Source organism: Pleurodeles waltl, chromosome 1_2 (assembly GCF_031143425.1).
Source record: "Pleurodeles waltl isolate 20211129_DDA chromosome 1_2, aPleWal1.hap1.20221129, whole genome shotgun sequence".
Taxonomy (NCBI): Eukaryota; Metazoa; Chordata; class Amphibia; order Caudata; family Salamandridae; genus Pleurodeles; species Pleurodeles waltl.
This window is the reverse complement of record NC_090437.1, coordinates 177,138,658-177,161,922: the sequence shown is the minus strand read 5'-3', so window position 1 is coordinate 177,161,922 and position 23,265 is coordinate 177,138,658. Positions and strand designations below refer to the sequence as shown.

Below are 23,265 nucleotides of genomic sequence, written 5' to 3'. Positions count from 1 at the left end.
ACAGAATGCAGGGCAAATCAAACATTCACCCTACACTGAGTCACAGTTCTGGGTTTAATATATCAGTTTTTTTTTTGCTTGCCATGCCATTCCAGTTTGGACCCAGCCATATGCAAATCAGTCTTAACCTTGCTCCCCATGGGAACAGTACAGCCCGAACTGCCAGGCCAAGTCTTCCCTGGACCAGAAACAAGCATCCTGGGACCGGTTTCAGGATATTACCCTTCATCAGCCAGGCTAGCTTGAATCTGGTAGGATAGCAAGCACAGGACCCACGTCTGGGCATACCCTTTCCCACTTGGGGCGACAAATGCAAAAACAACAAATGATGGACGGAATGCTTTTAGAAAGTTGGCATTTTCAGACCCAGCAATTTTGCCCTTGCAACCTATTCCTGGGTCACATGACTGGGTGTAGTTGGCAGTTGGACTTAATACATTCCTCCCAGACATCCACACAATAGAGGGATTAGGTGTGACAGGATGGGGGAGCGGAGCTGGATACTGTCCCACTTACAAATCAATAGGCTGTTCCCGGCCTCACACAGGGGACTTTCACACTACTTCATTGTCCCTGTAGTTAGGCTGGAGCCTGGGCAGGGGAGGCAGGATATTCCAAGCACTTCAAAGGGAACTCCCCAGAAATGTCTCCTACTTCAAAGAAGGCACAAAGTATACAAATAGGATCCTCAGACCCACTTTACAGTTCACTTTCTGGACTGTGGAGGGACTCTGAGAAGACTGCCTTCTGTTCTGGCCTGCTTTGAACTCTTCTTCCTGAAGCCTGTCTTGAACCCTCAGAGGCCTGCCCTGCTGCTTGAACCCTGTTCCACTTCATGAACCCAGGGCTACCAAAGTGACTCGAGGGATAGTTGACAGGCATTCTGATCAGAACCTCAGAGACAGAAAAGGCTCCAGCCATCTAGAGCCTGTATCTGGAACAGTGGTGTCTCTCTAGTCCTGAACCATTGAAAGTGGTGCTAAAGGTGCCCAGAGAGACAATGGGGGTCATTACAACATTGGCGGTAAAAGCCGCTTACCGCCGTGCAGAAGACCGCCAACACACCCTCGCGCCCGCGGAAATCCGCCACAGCTATTATGACCCACATCCCAAAATCCGTCAAAATTCAGACACCCACACAAGTCCGCCACACCAAAGGTCAGTGATACACTGGCGAAAACAAAACCTCCACCGTCACGCCAATAGAAATACGCCCATGCTATCACGACCCACGAATCCACGTGGCGGGCTTTCAACCGCAGTATTCCATTGGCGGTACACACCACCGCACTCAAAATACACACACATCTCCAAAACACCACCACATTGGATAATTCGAAAGACACACACCTGATACACATACACACACCACTCCCACACACACAATACTATATAAAACACACACCCACATCACCCACAAACCCCTACAACCACAATTGCGACAGAAGGCCAGAGAGAGACACTACAATCTACAACCAAGCATCCACAGGCACACAACACCATCACCCACATAACATCCACGCACAAAACACCACACACCACTACATATCACCACACCTATCACCACATACACCACCCCACACATCACCTACACCACCCCATGGCACGGCAAAGACACCCCAGGTTCTCGGAGGAGGAGCTCAGAGTCATGGTGCAGGAAATCGTACGGGTAGAGCCACAGCTATTTGGCTCACAGGTGCAGCACACCTCCATTGCTAGGAAGATGGAGCTATGGAGAAGAATAGTCGACAGGGTCAACGCAGTGGGACAGCACCCAAGAAATCGGGACGACATCAGGAAGAGGTGGAACGACCTACGGGGGAAGGTGCGTTCCGTGGTCTCCAGACACAACATCGAAGTACAGCGGACTGGCGGCGGACCCCCACCTCCTCCCCCACAACTAACAACATGGGAGGAGCAGGTCTTGACAATAATGCATCCTGAGGGCCTCGCAGGAGTCGGTGGAGGAATGGACTCTGGTAAGTCAAATCTTAACTATCATATCCCCCACCCTACCTGCATGCTATCACAGACCCCCACCCTCGCCCCCACCCCTATCACTCCAACTCCTCACAAATGTATCAATATCACAAACCACCTATCCCAACACCAAGCCCTGCATGCAAAAACAAAGCATGGACACCCATCACTAAAGCATGCCCACTGCACATACCCATAACACCCCCCTCAACCATCATCACACAAGCCCACACACAGGAATGCCAGCACTGGGGTACACGGTCACCCACCTATTGCACACCGTGAAACACACAGATGCAATAATCATGCCTTTCCACCCCTGTAGGACCACTACCCAACGTCACCAGACAGGAGGGTCCAGACATCTCCACCCCACCCACAGAAGAGGCCCACAGTGATGACAGCAGCTCTGTCCAACTGGACCTAGATGACCAGCCCGGACCATCGTGGGCCTCGGGACAGTCGGTTCCCCTCACACAGGCACAGCCCACCACAGACCTTCCACCCTCTGGTAACACCAGCACAGCACCCACCCAGCGGGCCCATACCTCCGTCCCCAGGACACGTCAATCTGTGTCCACCACTATAGGGAACCCAGGATAACCCACCACCCCAACAACAACAGAGACCTGGGGGCAGTGGTAGTGGGCACATGGTCCAGGGGACGGAGGCATAGGAACACCGGGGAACTGGGAGGGCTGCCGTGCAACAGGGGGCGGACAGGCCTAGGGAACCCACTCTCCACAAGGCCCTCTCCTCCATCATGGGAGCATACCACCACTCCCAGGAGACGATGGCGACGGTCCTGGCCAAGTTTCAGGAGACCCAACGCATGCAGGAGGAACAGTATATGGGCTTCAGGGAGGAACTCAGAACCATCAGCACCGCCCTGGGCACCATCGTAGGGGTGCTGAAGGAGATACTCAACACCAGGAGGGACACTGTGGCACTCCAAGGGGCCCCTGACACTAGCCAGGACGATGAACTGCCCACCACCTCCGCCGGAGCTAGTGGACAGGAGGCACCGCCACAGGACCACCACACCAGCACCCCACCCCCTGCAGACAGAGAACCACCCCGCAATCAAGAACCAGGAACAAGACAGAGCACAATGGCAAGACCCCCGCCAAGAAATAAGACCACCCTGATTGTCATCCTACTGTCCCACTTTGTAACCCTGTCCATATTGGAACTGCCCCAGCTCCACTTCCTATGCCCATATGGGCAATGCACCTGTGAGACTCATAGACTGGACTCTGCCATGGACAGTCCTCCACCATCACCCCTCACCATTTTACAATCCCCCTCCAATATTTAGCTCTGCAATAAACACCCTTGAAGCACAATACAACCTGGAGTCAGTCTGTGATTTAGAAAATGTATATTAGCAATGACAGTGACAAAATGCGTTCTCAATTGTAATGTGAACATACCTATGTCACACATCTCAAGTCCATGAGGAATCTAAGCAGATGACACACATTGGAAACCACACCTGTGAAACCGTAATGGAAATGTACAACTCAGTTACCATATACTGGTTGAAATCGACAGACAGGATAGAGGTAGAAGTGTGAAAGTACTTGTAGTAGGCAGGAATGTTTTCTCACCTGTGTGTCACTGGAAATATTGCTGGATAACTGAGTCCCTGTTGTCAATGTCTTCTTCCTCTTCTTCCTCCTCATCACTGTCCACAGGCTCCACAGCTGCCACAACACCGTCAACTGGACCATCCTCCTGCAGAAAAGGCACCTGGCGTCGCAAAGCCAAATTGTGAAGCATACAGCAGGCCACGATGATCTGGCACACCTTCCTTGGTGAGTAGAATAGGGAACCCCCTGTCATATGGAGGCACCTGAACCTGGCCTTCAGGAGGCCGAAGGTGCGTTCGATCACCCTCCTAGTCCGCCCATGGGCCTCATTGTAGCGTTCCTCTGCCCTGGTCCTGGGATTCCTCACTGGGGTCAGTAGCCATGACAGGTTGGAGTAAACAGAGTCCCCTAATAGCCACACCCGGTGCCTCTGGAGTTGACCCATCATATAAGGGATGCTGCTATTCCGCAGGATGTAGGCGTCATGCACTGAGCCAGGGAACATAGCATTTACTTGGGAGATTTACTGGTCTGCCAAACATACCATCTGTGCATTCATGGAATGATAACTCTTCCGGTTCCTGTACACCTGTTCACTCCTGTGGGGGGGGACCAGAGCTACATGGGTCCCATCAGTGGCACCTATGATGTTAGGGATATGTCCAAGGGCATAGAAGTCACCTTTCACTGTAGGCAAATCCTCCACCTGAGGGAAAACGATGTAGCTCCGCATGTGTTTCAGAAGGGCAGACAACACTCTGGACAACACGTTTGAAAACATAGGCTGGGACATCCCTGATGCTATGGCCACTGTTGTTTGAAATGACCCACTTGCAAGGAAATGGAGCACTGATAGCACCTGCACTTGAGGGGGGATTCCTGTGGGATGGCAGATTGCTGACATTAGGTCAGGCTCCAACTGGGTACACAGTTCCTGGATTGTGGCACGGTCAAACCTGTAGGTGACGATTAAATGTTGCTCCTCCATTGTCAACAGGTCCACCAGCGGTCGGTACACCGGAGGATTCCGCCATCTCCTCACATGTCCCAGCGGACGGTGCCTAGGAAGGACAACAGCGACCACAGTGTCAAACAAATCAGAGGTATGTACCCACAGTCTACACAGAACACGAAACATAATCCAAAAAGTTGCTTGTATGTGTGTTGAGTCTAGGACTAGGTATGTGTGACGCAGTTGAAAATGAAGCCATGTGGGCCCCTGAAATGGCGGCTGCCTGACCTCTAAAGTGGGACAATGGGATATGAGGTAACTGCGCTGGCGTTGTACACCGTCGCGGTAGGCGGTCGAAGAGCACGGCGCAATGCTGCATTGGTTAACAGGAGCCAATGACGAAGTGCGCGTCGGTGATGGTGCGCACCGCCGCGGACGTCACCGCCGCGGACGTGACCGCCATTTTCTATCTGGTCAATCACTCGATACCTGATCTTCGACAGGAAAGGACCTACACTGCAAGTGCTGCTGTGACCTCGGTCTGGAAGAGACAATGGCTTGTGCGTCTGGGGAAAGGGCCCCTGCCTTCACTGCACAGGAGTTGGAGAAGCTCGTGGACGGGGTCCTCCCCCAGTACACGCTACTCTACGGTCCTCCAGACCAACAGGTAAGTACACAGGGAGCACGTTGTATGGGCTATGCCTGAGTGGAGAGGGCTGGTTGTAAGAAGGAAGGGGCCACGGTTCTGCGTGCATGATGGACTGTGAATGCATGTGCCACATGGCAAGGGTAGGGAAGGGGGCCACTAACTTCGACGGTGCAGTTGCTAATGACTTCTCTTCTTCCCCTGTACATTTCATTTAGGTCAGCGCCCACCAGAAGAAGGATATTTGGCGTGCCATCGCCAAGGACGTCCGGACCCTGGGGGTCCACCACAGACGGAGCACCCACTGCCGTAAAAGATGGGAGGACATTCGCCGCTGGAGCAAGAAGACGGTGGAGGCTCAGCTGGGGATGGCCTCCCAACGTGGGAGGGGTGCCCGTCGCACCATAACCCCCCTGATGTTCTGGATCCTGACGGTGGCCTACCCGGAGTTGGATGGGCGCTTGAGGGCATCACAGCAGACACAAGGGGGTGAGTACAACATAATTCAGCTGAGTTTGCGCGCATTGAAGGTGTCTGGGTGGGGGAGGAGGGCTGTGGGTTCCCCTAGGCCAGGGCGAGTTCCGTAGGCTAGGCACCTCTGTAATGCATGTGGCACTCCACCCCACCTCTGTAGAGTGCCAAGTACAGGTATACATGCCTCTGTGTCATCTATGTGTGCAGATGTCGACCATAGCCATGTAGGCCATATCCCAGGAACTGCATCTGTAGAGCCCAACAGCGCGGCATAGTGCAGGGGGCTGCTGTCTCTGTATTGTCCACCAACGGTAGCGGTAAGCCATGCACTCAACCTGTCTTTCTTCTGTCGTTCCCCCCCCTTTTTGTGGTCTCCCTGTTCTTGTGTGCATCAGCATCGTCAGGCGGACGTACAGTGGCACCGGAGCACGAGGGAGCTGCATCCCACATGGCCATGGAGGGCCACACCACAGACTCAGAATACACCAGTGGGACGGAGGGCGAGGGGAGCTTCATGGCGGAGACAGGATCAGCAACCAGCGACACGGACTCGTCCTCCGATGGGAGCTCCCTTGTGGTGGCGGCAAAATCTGTGCCCCCCACTTCTACAGGTACAGCCGCCACTCCCCCTACCAGCACCGCCCTCCCAGCAGCCCCTCAGGCCTTCGCCCGTGCCCGCTCACCCAGGAGGGTGGGCATCACCTTCGCCCCAGGCACCTCAGCCCCTGCCCCTGTCACCTCTGCTGCCCTCAGTGAGGAGGCCATTGACCTCCTCAGGTCCCTCACTGTTGGGCAGTGTACCATTTTGAATGCCATCCAGGGTGTAGAAAGGGAATTGCAACACACTAATGCATTCCTGGAGGGCATTCATTCTGGTCAGGCTGCCCTTCATCGAACCCTGCAAACTCTGGCCTCAGCACTGATGGCAGCCATTGTCCCTGTGTCTAGCCTCCCCCCTCCAACTTCCTCCACCCAGACCCAATCCCCTGTACCCTTGCCTATCCCAAGCACACCATCAGACCAGCATGCACACACCTCACCACACGAGGGAAGCTCAGGCAAAAATAAGCACCACACATCCCACAGGCACTCACGCAAGCATCACACACATACAGACACACCAACATCCACTGCCTCCACTGTGTCCCCCTCCTCGTCGTCTCCCTCCTCCCTCCCAGTCTCGTCTACACTCTCACCTGCATGCACTACCACTACAGCCACTAGGTCCCGCACCAGCACACCCACCACCACACCCCGCTCACGTACACTCACCACCCCCACTACCATTTACACGTCCCCTGTGTCCTCTCCCAGTGTGTTTGTGAGGCCCTCTCCCAAAGTACACAAACGCAGGCACACACCCACCCAACATACATCCACCTCACGACAGCCTCCAGCGCATGCACCTGCACCCAAAGCCACAAAAGTTACACCTCCTACAACCACCTCCTCTTCCTCCACTCCCAGACCCCCTCCAGCTACCCGTCCCAGTGTTCCTAAGAAACTTTTCCTGACCAAGCTTGACCTCTTCCCCCCCCCTCCAATTTATAGGTCCTGTACTAGCACCTCATCCAAAAAATCTCCGGGACCAGTGGTGCCTGTTGTTAGAGGTATGTGGAGTGCACCGGGCACCAGGGCAGCCAGTGTGACACGGAGCCACAGCACAGCCAGTCCCCCCCCTGTGAAGCACCAGAAGTTGAACAGTGCCCGGCGGGAGTGGGGGAAGACTCCAGCTAGCAAAGCCACTCACAAGGGTCCCGGGGGAGTGTCCACTCAGCTGTGACTCCTCCCAAGGTGGGGAAGGGGCAGAAGAAATCACCAAAGTCTGGGAGGAGCAGCACGGCGGAGAAGACCGCTATCATCCCCGCTGCCCAGGAGGCCACCGCCAGCCCAATCGTCACTGGCCAGGAGGCCACCGCCAGAGTCAGTGCCCAGGAGGGCAGCCCGATCGTCACTGCCAGGAGGCCACCGCCAGAGTCAGTGCCCAGGAGGGCAGCCCGATCGTCACTGGCCAGGAGGCCACCGCCAGAGTCAGGGCACAGGAGGGCAACCCGATCGTCAGTGGCCAGGAGGCCACCGCCAGCCACAGCCCAGCTGCCCAGGAGGGCCCCGGCAGCCACAGCCCAGCAACCCAATGAAGGACCGCCAGCCCCAGCCCAGCTGGGCAATGAAGGACCGCCATGGCAAGCACCGTTGAACAGGTCAGAAACTTCAAACTCAAGCACCGCTGAACAGGGCAAGCACCGCTGAACAGGGCAAAGACCGCCATGGCAAGCACCGCTGAACAGGGCAAGCACCGCTGAACAGGGCAACGACCGCCATGGCAAGCACCGCTGAACAGGGCAAAGACCGCTGAACAGGGCAAAGACCGCCATGGCAAGCACCGCTGAACAGGTCAGAAACTTCAATCTCAAGCACCGCTGAACAGGGCAAAGACCGCCATGGCAAGCACCGCTGAACAGGTCAGAAACTTCAAACTCAAGCACCGCTGAACAGGGCAAGAACCGCTGAACAGGGCAAGGACCGCCAAGTCAAGCACTGCTAGCCCATGAGCGGCAGGGGCAGTGACGCAACTGGGACTGTCACGGGGAGAGTGATGCACTCTGGGCACCAGTCCCCCTCCAGAACCAGTGGAGACATGCATCCACTCAGTCTGTCCTGCACAGGATGAAGCACTCTGGGCACCAGTCCCCTTCCAGAACCAGTGGAGACATGCATCCACTCCGTCTGTCTTGCACAGGATGAAGCACTCTGGGCACCAGTCCCCCTCCAGAACCAGTGGAGAAAGGCATCCACTCAGTCTGTCCTGCACAGGATGAAGCACTCTGGGCACCAGTCCCCCTCCAGAACCAGTGGAGACTGTTCTCCACTTGAGAGACTGTGGCTTTGCACTCCCCAGGATGTAACAGTGGGCAAACCACCCACTGTAGAGACTTGAGAGACTGTGGCTTTGCACTCCCCAGGATGTAATAGTGGGCAACCCACCCACTGTAGAGACTTGAGAGACTGTGGCTTTGCACTCCCCAGGATGTAACAGTGGGCAAACCACCCACTGTAGAGACTTGAGAGACTGTGGCTTTGCACTCCCCAGGATGTAACAGTGGGCAAACCACCCACTGTAGAGACTAGAGAGACTGTGGCTTTGCACTCCCCAGGATGTAATAGGGGGCAACCCACCCACTGTTATCCACTTGAGAGACTGTGGCTTTGCACTCCCCAGGATGTAACAGTGGGCAAACCACCCACTGTAGAGACTTGAGAGACTGTGGCTTTACACTCCCCAGGATACATCAGTGGGCATGGAGCCCGCTCGTGGATCTGGCGTGGTGCACTCATCCGGCTGAGGTGCCCCCTCTTCCCTTCCCCCTGAGGTGCCTGTTGTATTTCTATCTGATGCCCCAGCAGTGTTCTCTCCGTTTCTGGTCAGGTATCTTGTGTGGGCCTCGCCCATGCATTTTGGGCCCAGTGGTCCACGAACAATGACTTGTGCATTACCTGCACTACTATTCGTGGTGTATATATTTTTTAATGTGTGTATATATATATATATATATATATATATATATATATATATATATATATATATATATATATATATATATATATATGTATGTATATCTTGGTTACTGTATTTTGATATATTACAATGGTTCCACTCATTTCCTTTGGTCTTTGCATTCTTCCGGGGGGGGTTGGGGGTTGTTACTGTAATGTTTGGATATGCATTGATGTGTGTGTTGTAGTGGGTGAGGGTGGGGGTGGGGGTGTTGCGTGTGTGTGTCCCTGTCTTTTGCCTCCCCCTCCCCTATGTCGTAGGTGCCGTACTCACCATTTTCTTCGCCACCGGCGTTGATGATCATCTTACAGGAGCAGGAAGACTAGTGCAGGAAGTATTTGGAGTTCCGGCTCCAAGGTGTCCTCCTTCCTCGTGGAGTGTGTAGAGGTGAGCGTTTTCCCTTTGAAATGGCTGTTTCCGCTGTGTTTTTATCCGCGGTGAATCCACCCCGGAAAAGGTGGCGGATTGGTAGGTTGTGATACTGTGGGCGGTACATTGTCTCCCGCCTGTCTGTTGGCGGTGACCGCGGCGCTGTTTGTTTCTACCACCGTTGTAGGAGGCTGGACTGGCTTGTAGTGAGTACCAAGGGGTACTTACACCTTGCACCAGGCCCAGGTATCCCTTATTAGTGTATAGGGTATCTAGCAGCTTAGGCTGATAGATAATGGTAGCTTAGCAGAGCAGCTTAGGCTGAACTAGGAGACGAGTGAAGCTCCTACAGTACCACTAGTGTCATATGCACAATATCATAAGAAAACACAATATACAGATATACTAAAAATAAAGGTACTTTATTTTTATGACAATATGCCAAAAGAATCTCAGTGAGTACCCTCAGTATGAGGATAGCAAATATACACAAGATATATGTACACAATACCAAAAATATGCAGTATAGTATTAGAAAACAGTGCAAACAATGTATAGTTACAATAGGATGCAATGGGGACACATAGGGATAGGGGCAACACAAGCCATATACTCCAAAAGTGGAATGCGAACCACAAATGGACCCCAAACCTATGTGACCTTGTAGAGGGTCGCTGGGACTGTAAGAAAACAGTGAGGGTTAGAAAAATAGCCCACCCCAAGACCCTGAAAAGTGAGTGCAAAGTGCACTAAAGTTCCCCAAAGAGCACAGAAGTCGTGATAGGGGAATTCTGCAGGAAAGACCAACACCAGCAATGCAACAACGATGGATTTCCAAACGAGGGTACCTATGGAACAAGGGGACCAAGTCCAAAAGTCACGACCAAGTCGAGAGTGGGCAGATGCCCAGGAAATGCCAGCTGTGGGTGCAAAGAAGCTGCTACTGGACAGTAGAAGCTGAGGATTCTGCAGGAACGACAAGGGCTAGAAACTTCTCCTTTGGAGGATGGATGCTCCACGCCATGGAGAGTTGTGCAGAAGTGTTTTCCTGAAGAAAGACCGCAAACAAGCCTTTCTAGCTGCAAGTCATGCGGTTAGGGTTTCTGGATGCTGCTGTGGCCCAGGAGGGACCAGGATGTCGCCAATTGCGTCAGGGGACAGAGGGGGCGCCCAGCAGGATGAGGAGCCCTCTCAGAAGCAAGCAGCACCCGCAGAAGTGCCGGAAGAGGCATTACGAAGAGGAGTGAAACAGTGCTCACCCGAAGTTGCACAAAGGAGTCCCACGCCGCCGGAGGACAACTCAGGAGGTCGTGCAATGCAGGTTAGAGTGCTGTGGACCCAGGCTTGGCTGTGCACAAAGGATTTCCGCCGGAAGTGCACAGAGGCCGGAGTAGCTGCAAAAGTTGCGGTTCCCAGCAATGCAGTCTGGCGTGGGGAGGCAAGGACTTACCTCCACCAAACTTGGACTGAAGAGTCACTGGACTGTGGGAGTCACTTGGACAGAGTTGCTGGATTCAAGGGACTTCGCTCGTCGTGCTGAGAGGAGACCCAGGGTACCGGTGATGCAGTTCTTTGGTGCCTGCGGTTGCAGGGGGAAGATTCCGTCGACCCACTGGAGATTTCTTCGGAGCTTCTAGTGCAGAGAGGAGGCAGACTACCCCCACAGCATGCACCACCAGGAAAACAGTCGAGAAGGCGGCAGGATCAGCGTTACAGAGTTGCAGTAGTCGTCTTCGCTACTTTGTTGCAGTTTTGCAGGCTTCCAGCGCGGTCAGCAGTCGATTCCTTGGCAGAAGGTGAAGAGAGAGATGCAGAGGAACTCTGATGAGCTCTTGCATTCATTATCTAAGGAAATCCCCAAAGCAGAGACCCTAAATAGCCAGAAAAGAGGGTTTGGCTACTTAGGAGAGAAGATAGGCTAGCAACACCTGAAGGAGCCTATCAGAAGGAGTCTCTGACGTCACCTGCTGGCCCTGGCCACTCAGAGCAGTCCAGTGTGCCAGCAGCACCTCTGTTTCCAAGATGGCAGAGGTCTGGAGCACACTGGAGGAGCTCTGGGCACCTCCCAGGGGAGGTGCAGGTCAGGGGAGTGGTCACTCCCCTTTCCTTTGTCCAGTTTCACGCCAGAGCAGGGCTGAGGGGTCCCTAAACCGGTGTAGACTGGCTTATGCAGAAATGGGCACCATGTGTGCCCATGAAAGCATTTCCAGAGGCTGGGGGAGGCCACTCCTCCCCTGCCTTAACACCATTTTCCAAAGGGAGAGGGTGTAACACCCTCTCTCTGAGGAAGTCCTTTGTTCTGCCTTCCTGGGCCAAGCCTGGCTGGACCCCAGGAGGGCAGAAACCTGTCTGAGGGGTTGGCAGCAGCAGCAGCTGCAGTGAAACCCCTGAAAAGGCAGTTTGGCAGTACCCGGGTCTGTGCTAGAGACCCGTGGGATCATGGGATTGTGCCAACAATGCCAGGGTGGCATAGAGGGGGAAATTCCATGATCTTAGACATGTTACATGCCATATTCGGAGTTACCATTGTGAAGCTACACATAGGTAGTGACCTATATGTAGTGCACACGTGTAATGGTGTCCCCGCACTCACAAAGTCCGGGGAATTGGCCCTGAACAATGTGGGGGCACCTTGGCTAGTGCCAGGGTGCCCATACACTAAGTAACTTAGCACCCAACCTTTACCAGGTAAAGGTTAGACATATAGGTGACTTATAAGTTACTTAAGTGCAGTGTAAAATGGCTGTGAAATAACGTGGACGTTATTTCACTCAGGCTGCAGTGGCAGGCCTGTGTAAGAATTGTCAGAGCTCCCTATGGGTGGCAAAAGAAATGCTGCAGCCCATAGGGATCTCCTGGAACCCCAATACCCTGGGTACCTCAGTACCATATACTAGGGAATTATAAGGGTGTTCCAGTATGCCAATGTAAATTGGTGAAATTGGTCACTAGCCTGTTAGTGACAATTTGTAAAGAGAGAGCATAACCACTGAGGTTCTGGTTAGCAGAGCCTCAGTGAGACAGTTAGGCATCACACAGGGAACACATACCTATAGGTCACAAACATATGAGCACTGGGGTCCTGACTAGCAGGGTCCCAGTGACACATAACAAACATACTGAAAACATAGGGTTTTCACTATGAGCACTGGGCCCTGGCTAGCAGGATCCCAGTGAGACAGTGAAAACACCCTGACATACACTCACAAACAGGCCAAAAGTGGGGGTAACAAGGCTAGAAAGAGGCTACTTTCTCACAGCCGTGGCGGTCGGAGTGTTAAAGTGGCTGTCTTTGTTGGCGGTTTCCGCCACGGTCATAATTCCAATTTTTTTACCGCCGGCCTGTTTGCGGTCTTACCGCCGCTTTAACACCGTCCGTCAGGGTTGTAATGACCCCCAATATCTAAAACTTGGGACTTCAAAATTTTTGGACTAAAAAGTGCTCTGTGAACCGAGAGGAGACTGGGACCAACCTGCTCATCGATCCCTCCAAGGTGCATTGCCGGCCGCCCTGTTTTCGTGGGAAGTCCTCTAAGTTCTTCTCCACAGCAGCAGATCATGTTCAGTGGTCTTTCACAGAGGGTTATCTGGCCTCATGCAGTCCTCGTTGGCTACAGCTTGCAGCTACTTCCGCTGTAGATTTTCAACTTCCAAAAAAGAGGTTAAGGGCCTGATTATGACCTTGATGGATGGGATACTCCATCACAAACGTGACGGATATCCCGTCCACCATATTACAAGTTTCATAATATCCTATAGAACTTGCAAAATGGCAGGCAGGATATCTGTCACGTTTGTGACGGAGTATCCCATCCGCCAAGGTTGTAATCAGGCCCTAAGTCGGAATGTAGAAATCTTTACCCCAGCTTCATCCAGCAGCTCCCCTACCATGACTCTTCCTCCTTAGACACCGCCTGCAGCCTTTGTCTCCCTGAATTTTTCCCTTCTCAGACATTGTTTTTTGGTGAAATTTCTTCTAAGACCAAAGGTAAGAGCCGACCGAGCCCAAACCACTTCTTGTATCCAACCCATGCTCCATTGCGATCGGCCATATTTTTCAAATTTGACCTGGTCTCATGCAACTAGATGTTTGTGGTTGGCACTTTGATTGTTGGTGTGGGACTTCTAAATTGGTGTGGGACTTTTCTTGTGCTGTGGTTCCACTTTATTACTATTTGTGTGCTGCATAAATAATTTACAAATTGCCTTTAAATTAAACCTGACTGCTTTTATGCCAAGCTACTAGAAGGTTAAGCTCAGGTTTAATTTAGTGACTTCTGTCTTTCACCCTGATAGGGATTGTAGCTGTTGGCTGAGCAGGGTTAAAATCCCACTCAGCCAACAACCGAATTTCCCACAATGTTTATTTCTAATAATTTGCTGAAGATTTTAAGACACAGCAATTGTAGGATAGTGTAGAATGACAGGGGTGTTCCACTTGGATGTGGCTCATTTCACACTGGTGGTGTAAGTATGGCTCTAAAGTTGCCCATCATCGTGCCCATCTCAGACCTGTATGTAGTGCATTTTACTAAACTACAGGGATTGTTCATAGGGCCTCACAGAAGGTGTCTTTTCAGAGACAAATGTATACCTGTCAATCTCTTGACTTGAAATTGCGGTCATCTTGAAACTTTAAGAGTGTAATCCTGTTAAAGTGAATTGAAAATTGTAAACTAGTGCAGCATGTTAAATAATCTAAAGTCCACAAACCCTATAGGATGGGGTAAGAATGACTGTATGATGTCATCAGTGATGAAATCAATGTTGTAATTTCAGATGTCATAAGTGATGTAATTTAACATGCCATGAGGAATGTAATATGTGACGTCATTAGCAATGCATGGTGGTGGCAAAAGTTATAGTTATCTCAGAAAACTTTAACTGGTGAACTTAGGTTTTCTTTGCTTTTTTTAAAATTAGATTTTATAGTTTTTCCAACACTGAACTTTAACGTCACTTTTTTCTAGTGTTTTTTAACGTAAGCTAAGATCTCATTATCTTACCTAATTATAACATCTATTTAACCTTTGTCTTTTTCAGTGATAGTTCTAGGATTTTTTTAACATAAGGGAAGATCTTTTTACCATAACTAATTATAATGTGACTTTAACATTTGTGTTATTTCAGTTAATTCCTGTTTTTTTATCATATTCAGTCAACTCACAGCCAAGAACAGTCTTAGCCATGTGCAGTGGGGGATTGGCCACAGTGCCTGCAACCAACTCCGTCGCACGCAGTCAACCTTATGGCCAGCCCTGAGGTCAACCCTACCATGGACAGCAAAACCTCCTCTGCGCACAGCCATTGGCCTCTGGCCATGCATAGCTGGGTGTTTGGCATTTGGCCAGGCTCTGTACATCCAGCCTCTCTCAGGGAGCTAACTCCCTGAGATATCCAAACCACATTCCATTTTGTGTATATATATATTTTTTTTTTTACATGGATCCTGGTAATCCCTCAGTACCCTAGTACTAGAGCAGAAGCTTTCTCCTCTAGTGTTCCTCCACTGTGGAAACTTCCCCTTGTAAAGCTTGGACAGTACCACAGCATCATGATCATGAAGCTTGAACTGTGGCTCTTGCTGAAGTGTCATGATACCTCATCGGAGGCCTGCACTGGGTCGCGCTGGAGTACTCTGGTATGCGTGGCATGACATTTTCTTTGAGGGGTATGTTTGGGCCGCCTCCACAAGTGCTAGTAGGTCAGGGTGTCCCTACCCTGCCCCATTATATATCTTTTTTACAGATTCAGGAGATTGGGACTGAGACCTTGAGTCCTGTAAGGGTAGCTGCAACATTTTTCTCTGGATTGCAGCCAATCAAATCGTTCAGTACTGGCCCCACAGTACCAAAAGGGCCAACTGGAGAAAAGACTCCCTTGGCCATTCAGAGAGCCCTATTTGTTTAATTTACGGTACCCCAGTAGTCCCACTGGACCAACCACCCAGATATACCTATATTTAACCTCTTCAAGTCCAACCTGAGCATCTCTTTCAACACAAATCTCTTGAAAATGGCTCAGTGGTTTCATACCAAGTCACATAAAGCAAGACATCTGAGTAAAGTTCTAAATATTTTCTCAATTTGGTGTAATTCCGTTCAGCAGTATCAGAGAACAAAGTTTCCTCCGGGAATCAACATGGGAAATCCAGATTTTGGGATCCTCTCCCCTTTTTCTTGGCCTCCACTTGGCAGATCTCTGTGAATTGTTTTTCACAAAGGAGCTGATGCGAATGAATTTTTTCTTTTCAGTTCCAGGCAGATTCATCAATTAGTGCCAAAGTTATTGGCAAATAAAAAAACGCTCCGCCTCTGGAAACTGAAACAGAACTACCACCAATGTGTAATATATATGTATGTATATTACATTATATGTGGATATATATATATATATCCACTGAAAGAACAGAGGTTAAAAGTGACATTATAATTAGGTATGGTGATATTAACTGACTTTAAAAAACAAAGGTTAAAGTGATTTTATAGTTAGGTGAAAATGTCAGTTACAACATAACATTTTAAACTAAAATAAAACACTGAAATTCACCAGTTATAGTTAACTGGAATTGATTTCACTGAAGCTGTCAGCTGTGGAGTGAAGCTCTGCAGGTTTCTGCGTCACTTGGCATCGGTTCCGATGTAGCCTGAAGCTGTATGGCTAGACTTTGTGGGGCTTTGCGTCACTTTGTGCCTGACATGGTTACAACACAGCTGGGCTGGCAAGGCACCTTTGTCCTACTTTCAAGGAACCAGGACTGGAGGGACACCACTTGGTGGTTAGGATTCACAGCATGCAGAGTCGGGGACAGGGTTAAAGGGAGATGGAGCCTTTTCTGTCCTTGAGACTCTGATCAGGCGACCGAGCAACTAGCTCTTGAAGTCACTCTGATGGTCCTGGGTTCAAGGTGCAGGTTCAGTACTTCTCAATCAGGCAGCAGGGTAACAGGGCAGCACAGTAGCAGTCCTTCTTGAGCAGTCTTTCTGAGTCTTCCACCAGCTCAGATGTGTACTAAAAAGCTGATCTGAGGGTCCAATATTTATCCTTGGTGCCAGCTTTGAAGTAGGAGAGGTTTCTAGAGGGTTCCATTCACAGAGGTTTTTGGAATTTCCTGCCTCCCTACCCCAGCCCCAGCTTGCCTGGGGCACAGTAGACTACTGTGAAACCCTTTGTTAGTATGCTGAGGCACAGCCTTTGTGATGTGCAAGTTTGGTAGGTGACAGATCCTCCCCTCCTCAAGTCAAAGATGAACCATCATGTCAACATCTATTCCGCCTTTGTCTCACTGTCTGGAAGCAATACACAAAAATAAACTGTCACCTATACCTTGTCATGTGACCCAGGATACAGGATGCATGATTAGGACAAGAAAATGCCAAATTTCTAAAACTAGCATTTTCAGAATTGTGACTTAAAATCCGGCTTTACCATAAAAAGGTTTTTTAAACTACAACTCTTAAGAGACCAAACTTGATATTCTTACCTGCTCCCAATTAAAAGTTAGCCCTTATTAAATGTGATAAGGTAACCTGATGTTATCCTATGGGAGAGGAATGCCTTGCAGTAGTGAAAAACGAATTTACAAGTTTTTTAGTACTTGAACTTGTAAAACGTAAATGTACGTGTTCAACTTTTTAAATACACAGCACCCTGACCTCTGGGGTGTGTGGGTCCTTCCTAGGGGTGAGTTACATGTTTTAAATTGGAAGATTTAGGCCTGGTAAAAAGTTTATTTTGCCAGTTCGAATTGGCAGTTTAAAACTGCGCATACAGGCTGCAATGGCAGGCCTGAGACATGTTTAAAAGGCTACTTAACTGGATGGCAGAAAGAGTGCTGAAGGCCTGCTAGTAACACAAAAGGATGATGGGCAGAGTGCTGAACAATGCAAACACTCACCCCCAGTCACAGATCTGGGTTTAATCCATCATTCTTTTGCTCACCATGCCACCCCAGTTTGGACCCAGCAATAGGCAAATCAGTCTTGACCCTGTTCCTCATGGGAACAGTCCAGCCCGAACTGCCAAGCCAGGCCCTCCCTGGACTGGAAACAAGCATCCTGGGACCGGTTTCAGGGTTTCACTCTTCATCAGCCAGGCTAGCTTGAATCCAGTGGCACAGTGATGGATTAAACCCAGATCTGTGACTGGGGGTGAATGTTTGATTTGGTCTACATTCCGTCCATCACCTGTTGTTTTTGCATTGGTCTCCCCAAGTGGGAAGGGTATGCCCAGACGTGGGTCCCGTGCTCACTATGCCACCAGGTTCAAGCTAGCCTGGCTGAAGAGGGGTGATACCCCGAAACCGGTCACAGGATGCTTGTTTCTGTGGGATAATGCCTTACCATGGGCAATAGTTTTCTGCTAAGATACACAATGGGATGATACTGTCCGTCATCGCCTAGTTGAGACGAAACAGCTCCTAACCCCTGATCAGAAGCATTGGTTTGGACTTGGAAGGGTCTGTGGAAATCCGGGCAACGTAAGATAGGTTTAGTAGTTAGTAGGTGTTTTACCTGTAGGAAACATTCTTTCTCTAAGTCAGTAAGTTGGAGTATTGGATTAGGTTGGTTCTTCTCGAGTAGGGCAGTAAGAGGGGACGCAATGTTGGAAAAATGGGGAATAAATCGTCTGTAATATCCCACCATGCCCAGGAAAGCTCTGACATATTTTTTCCGTTTTGGAATAGGGATTTGTGTAATAGCGTCCACCTTCTCCATTTGTGGTTTCAGGGTTCGTGTCCTATCACATATCCTAAATAATTGATGGTATTCTGCCCTAGTTTACATTTTTCGGGGTTGGCTGTTAATCCTGCCTGTTGAAGTGCTTTTAATATGTTGGACAAGTGAGATATATGATCCTCCCACGTTTCACTGTATATGACGATATTGTCCAAATATGCAGACGCATACTCTTGAAAAGGGCACAACACCATATCAATTAACCTCTGGAACGTGGCTGGTGCCTCATGTAAGCCAAAAGGTAGGACCGTGAATTGATATAAACCTGAGGGCGTCGCAAAGGCTGCTTTTTCTTTATCAGTTTCCTCTAGTGAAATCTGCCAATATCCTTTCGTTAAGTCCAAAGTAGTCATGTATTGTGCCTTCCCTAATAGTTCTAGGAGATCATCTATCCGAGGCATGGGATATGTATCGAAGTGGGAAAGGGCATTTACTTGTCTAAAATCGATGCAAAAGCGGATAGAGCCATCTGGTTTGGGGACCAAGACTATAGGGGAACACCAGGGACTAGATGAGGGTTCAATAATCTCTGCTTTTAACATCTCCCTAACTTCTTTTTCGATCAACTGTTTTCTGGATTCTGGTATACGATAGGGCCTTTGTCAGGACACACGCCCATCTAGAGAACGAATATGATGTTTTATAAGATGGGTTCTACCAGGTATTTTTGAAAAGACTTCTGGATTAGTATGCACTATATCTTCTAGTTGAAAATATTGAGTAGGAGTGAGGTTAGTACCAAAATGGTGCATTTTCACTTGTTTGTCCTTTTGAATAGTAGGGTACATGGGTATTTCTGTCACAGGACAGGTAGTAATGTACAAAATATTGGTCTGTAAGTCTTTCTCATGCCATACTTTCAAGAGATTAATATGATAAATCTGGCTTCTACTGCACTGGGCTGGTATCTCTACTCTGTATGTTACAGGAGTTATTTTTTCTATTACTGTATAGGGTCCCTGCCAATGAGCCAATAATTTGTTCTCAGAAGTTGATAAAAGAATCAACACTTGTTGTCCTACTGTCAACTCACATTTTTTACTTTTAACATCATAATAAGTTTTCTGTTTCAGCTGAGCGTCTTCTAAATGTTTATGGACCTCCTCGCATAAGGTATGTAAATTATCCTTTAGCTCACTAATATATGTAAGTACGTCCTTTATTTCCTCTTCTGTTTCCTCCCATTGTTCAGCTAGCATCTCCAAACAGCGTACATGGTTGTCTTCCAAACAGGAGTTCAAATGGACTATGTCCCATGGAAGACTGTATGTGGGTTTCTAGGCCATATAATACCAAAGGTAGTTTCTTCTCCCAATTTTTACCAGACTCGTTAATGACTTTACGTAAGAGATTTTTGATGGTTTTGTTATACCGTTCAACCAGACCATCTGTCTGTGAATGATAAACCGATGTCCGTATTTGTTGGACTCCGAGAGTCTGACAAATCTCGGACATTAGCCAGGACATAAAGGGGGTTCCCTGATCTGTTAAAAGCTCTTTTGGGAATCCAACTTGGGGAAAAAACTCAATCATGGCCTGAGCTACCGTTTTAGTGGTCATACTTGCCAGCAGAATAGCTTCTGAGTATCTCGTTGCATAGTCTACAAGCACTAAGAGGTATTGGTGACCTTTGGCGGATGGTATCAGGGGTCCCACTAGATCCATAGCCACCCGAGCGAAGGGGGTCTCTATGATTGATAAGGGAAGGAGGGGGGCTTTGGGATCTTTAGAGGGATTAATTATCTGACATTTTGGACATTGCTGACAGTGTTTCCGTATATCACCATATATTCCAGTAAAACCTTCTTGTTACAGATTCCTCCGTCTTCTCTCTTCCTAAATGACCTTCTCCGGTATCACCATGTGCTAGATTAAGGACTTGTTCTCTGTAGTCATGGGAAACTACTAACTGGGGTTTTCTGCTACTTGATGAAGGACACACTCGATATAACAAATCCTTACTGATTTGAAAATACGCACCTACCGTTGGAAAATCATGAGTCAGGGCATTATGCCAGGCGTTTTTCAACGTTGGGTCATCCCGCTGCGATTGTCGGAACTGTCCCGCGATTGACAGATCCCCGTATTCCTCCTTCTCCCTCCCGATCCCCAAATTCCTCCTTCTCCTGCCGATCCCCGTATACTATTACGTGCGGAGTTTAAAAACCCTACCATTTCCGGGTCTTTCAGTTGGCTTCCGCTCCAGTGTGTTCCCGCCTCATCAGAGACAGCGTCCCAGCTTCCCGCGGTGCCCCTGGGGTACTTCCATTCCGGCACCGATCTCGGCGCACTACCACAGTAGGGTTTCCAAAATGTACCACACATTGATCACCAATGCCCCGGGCACCCTAGACCACCTTAGAACTTATTGGGAAAGCTGGATAGGCCCCCTCGAGGACAAGGACTGGAGCGATGCCCTTATGGACCCAAGGATTATCACTAAATCACCTAAACTACGCCTGGTCCAAATATATTTCTTGTATGGAGCATACCTATTCCCAGCTAGACTACACTCTGCCAGCTTCATCCCGGAATCCACCTGACCCCAATGCAGCAACGCTTCAGCTGACTTCTATCATGTGGTTTGGCTGTGCCCCAGAATACTGGGTTGCAGTGGTGGTGGAGCTGACTGGGGTGTTGTGGTGCTCCTATTGGGTGTCCTTGAGTGTTCTAGGGGTACAAGAGTTGGTAAAATATTTTTAGGTACGGCCCTGATGATTGCCAAGCAAGATATCATGACCTGAGAATTCAACCCCACCTACTATCACTCAATGATGCCATGGGGTAGACTGGTGCTCACACCAAGAAAAACTGTTTACGAAGCCCGGGGATGCCCTCGTAAGCATGGTCGACTTTGGGGAAATGTCTTGGTCAATCGATTTAAGACCTCTTCTATTTGGGGAATAGTTGTCTGCACCCCGCCGGGGTGTTATGTCATGCGGTGTTATTGTTGTGTTTGCTCATTGTGTCTTACCCTAACATACTTGGGCCCTCATTTTGACCCTGGTGGTCTTTTGACTGCCAGGGTTAATGTGGCGGTATCACTGCCAACAGGCTGGCCATATATACCGCCACATTATGAGTATGGTGGGTTGGCCGCAGCCAACCTGCCACATCTCCACTCATACTGCCAGCGGTATTAAGAGCCAGCCTACCGCCATGCTTTCCGCAGCGGTACCACTGCCACCAAAACCATGTCGGTAGGGCTACCGGTGACAGGGAATTCCTTCCCTTTCACCAGTAGAAGGCTCCTTCACCCCCGGGCAATCACCAAACCCCCCCAAGCCTAACCCCCCTAGATTCACAGCACTCCCCACCCCCCTCTAGAATCACAGCACCCCCCAGCACCCTAGAATCAGAGCACCCACCCAACCCCTCACCCCCTGCCCCCTCCCCGCAATCATGCGCACGCACGACACATGCACCCATGCACCACCACTTCCATGCACGCACTCACTCACACACATACACACTGACATGCAGACACGCACTCACTGTAACATGAATTTACTCACATGCATAAAACCACCCATACACCACAACACTCACAGACGCATAAACACACGCACACACACATTCATACACACACGCAGACACCACACACTCACACACAACACCCCCCACCCTCTCTCCTGACGGATGCCCGACTTACCTTGTCCGGCAAGGACGTCTTCCGACAGGGAAGGGGTGCTGCTACCACCAGCAGCGCCCCGCTAGCAGAACACCGCAGGCCGTCTTTATGGCCAAAATACAACTGTCGGAGTCCTACTGGTGGGCGGTGCAGATGGTAGCACCGCCCAGGCGCCTCGTCCGCCAACATGGCTACTGCCGGATTTCCACCCTAAATGTGGCAGAAATCCAGCTGTATCCATATTATGACAGGTGGAAGACCGCCAGCACTGGTGGTCTTCTGGTGCCCATGGCTTTGGCGGTCTCGCATTCAGACCGCCAAAGTCATAATGAGGGCCTTTATTGTGTTCCACTGTATTACTTGTGGAAAACTCAATAAACTTGTTTATCAAAAAAATAATATTTGTGCTACTTCTTTAAACAACATTCCTTAACCGTGAATTGAATTTCTCCCCATTCAACTCCTTTGAAAAACAACCTATGAAGATCAGTTTTTGAGAAACAGATTCAGTAATTAGAAAATTTCAAGTAAAGTTGGAAGAGCAAGAGCTGCTTCAAGTGTGACTGAGGTACTGAAAGAGTGGATTGGTCTCGCTGGATACAGGTAAGAAGTTCCATAAGTTTTGTGCATGCTAGGGAAGACCCAAGAAGTAGAGTATCTTTTCTTGACACATTGTATCTGAAGGTCAGTGATTTCCTTTTCTTATAGCCATATATAAGACTCTTAAGATTGGTGCCATCCTTGCTGTGGCTGATGAAAACACTGCTGCAGACTAAGTGCATGATTTCGATATTGACAGACGGGTTACTCCGTCACAACGGTGATGGATATCCTATCCATCGAAATCGAAATCCCATTGAATGTAATGGGATTTAGATTTCGGCCGACGGGATATCCGTCACCATTGTGATGGAGTAAACCGTCCACCAGTATCTAAGTCAAGCCCTAAATTTACATGTCTGACATGTTTGTCACAAGGTTTTCAGCCACACCAAAATCAGTGAAGAACTTCTGAACATCACAATACTCAGAAATGCCTTTCACCACAATAAACCCAGTAATAGGTAAAAAGGATACTCCTAGAGAGGCGGTAAAATCACATTATTTGAAAACAAATGAGCTAATGAAACAAATCTGAACCTGTCATTAATCTACAGACAACTCTTAGATGTAGATGTATAATGCTAATTGGCCTCATGATACAAAAATCTATGGTCTACAATTTAGTAACATCTCTAACCATGAGATGATATCTCAAGTAAAAATGTTACACTCCTTCTAAAAAAACATTAATTAAACTTTATTATTAAATATGCCCATCAACTGC

At 49.4% G+C, this 23,265-nt stretch overlaps 1 protein-coding gene across 1 annotated transcript in view; it reads right to left on the bottom strand.

Annotated features, from left to right (window-relative positions):
- Nucleotides 1–23,265, bottom strand: part of SPMAP2L (sperm microtubule associated protein 2 like) — a 500,125-nt gene that overhangs the window by 353,527 nt on the left and 123,333 nt on the right. The gene's annotated exons all lie outside the window — the stretch shown is intronic.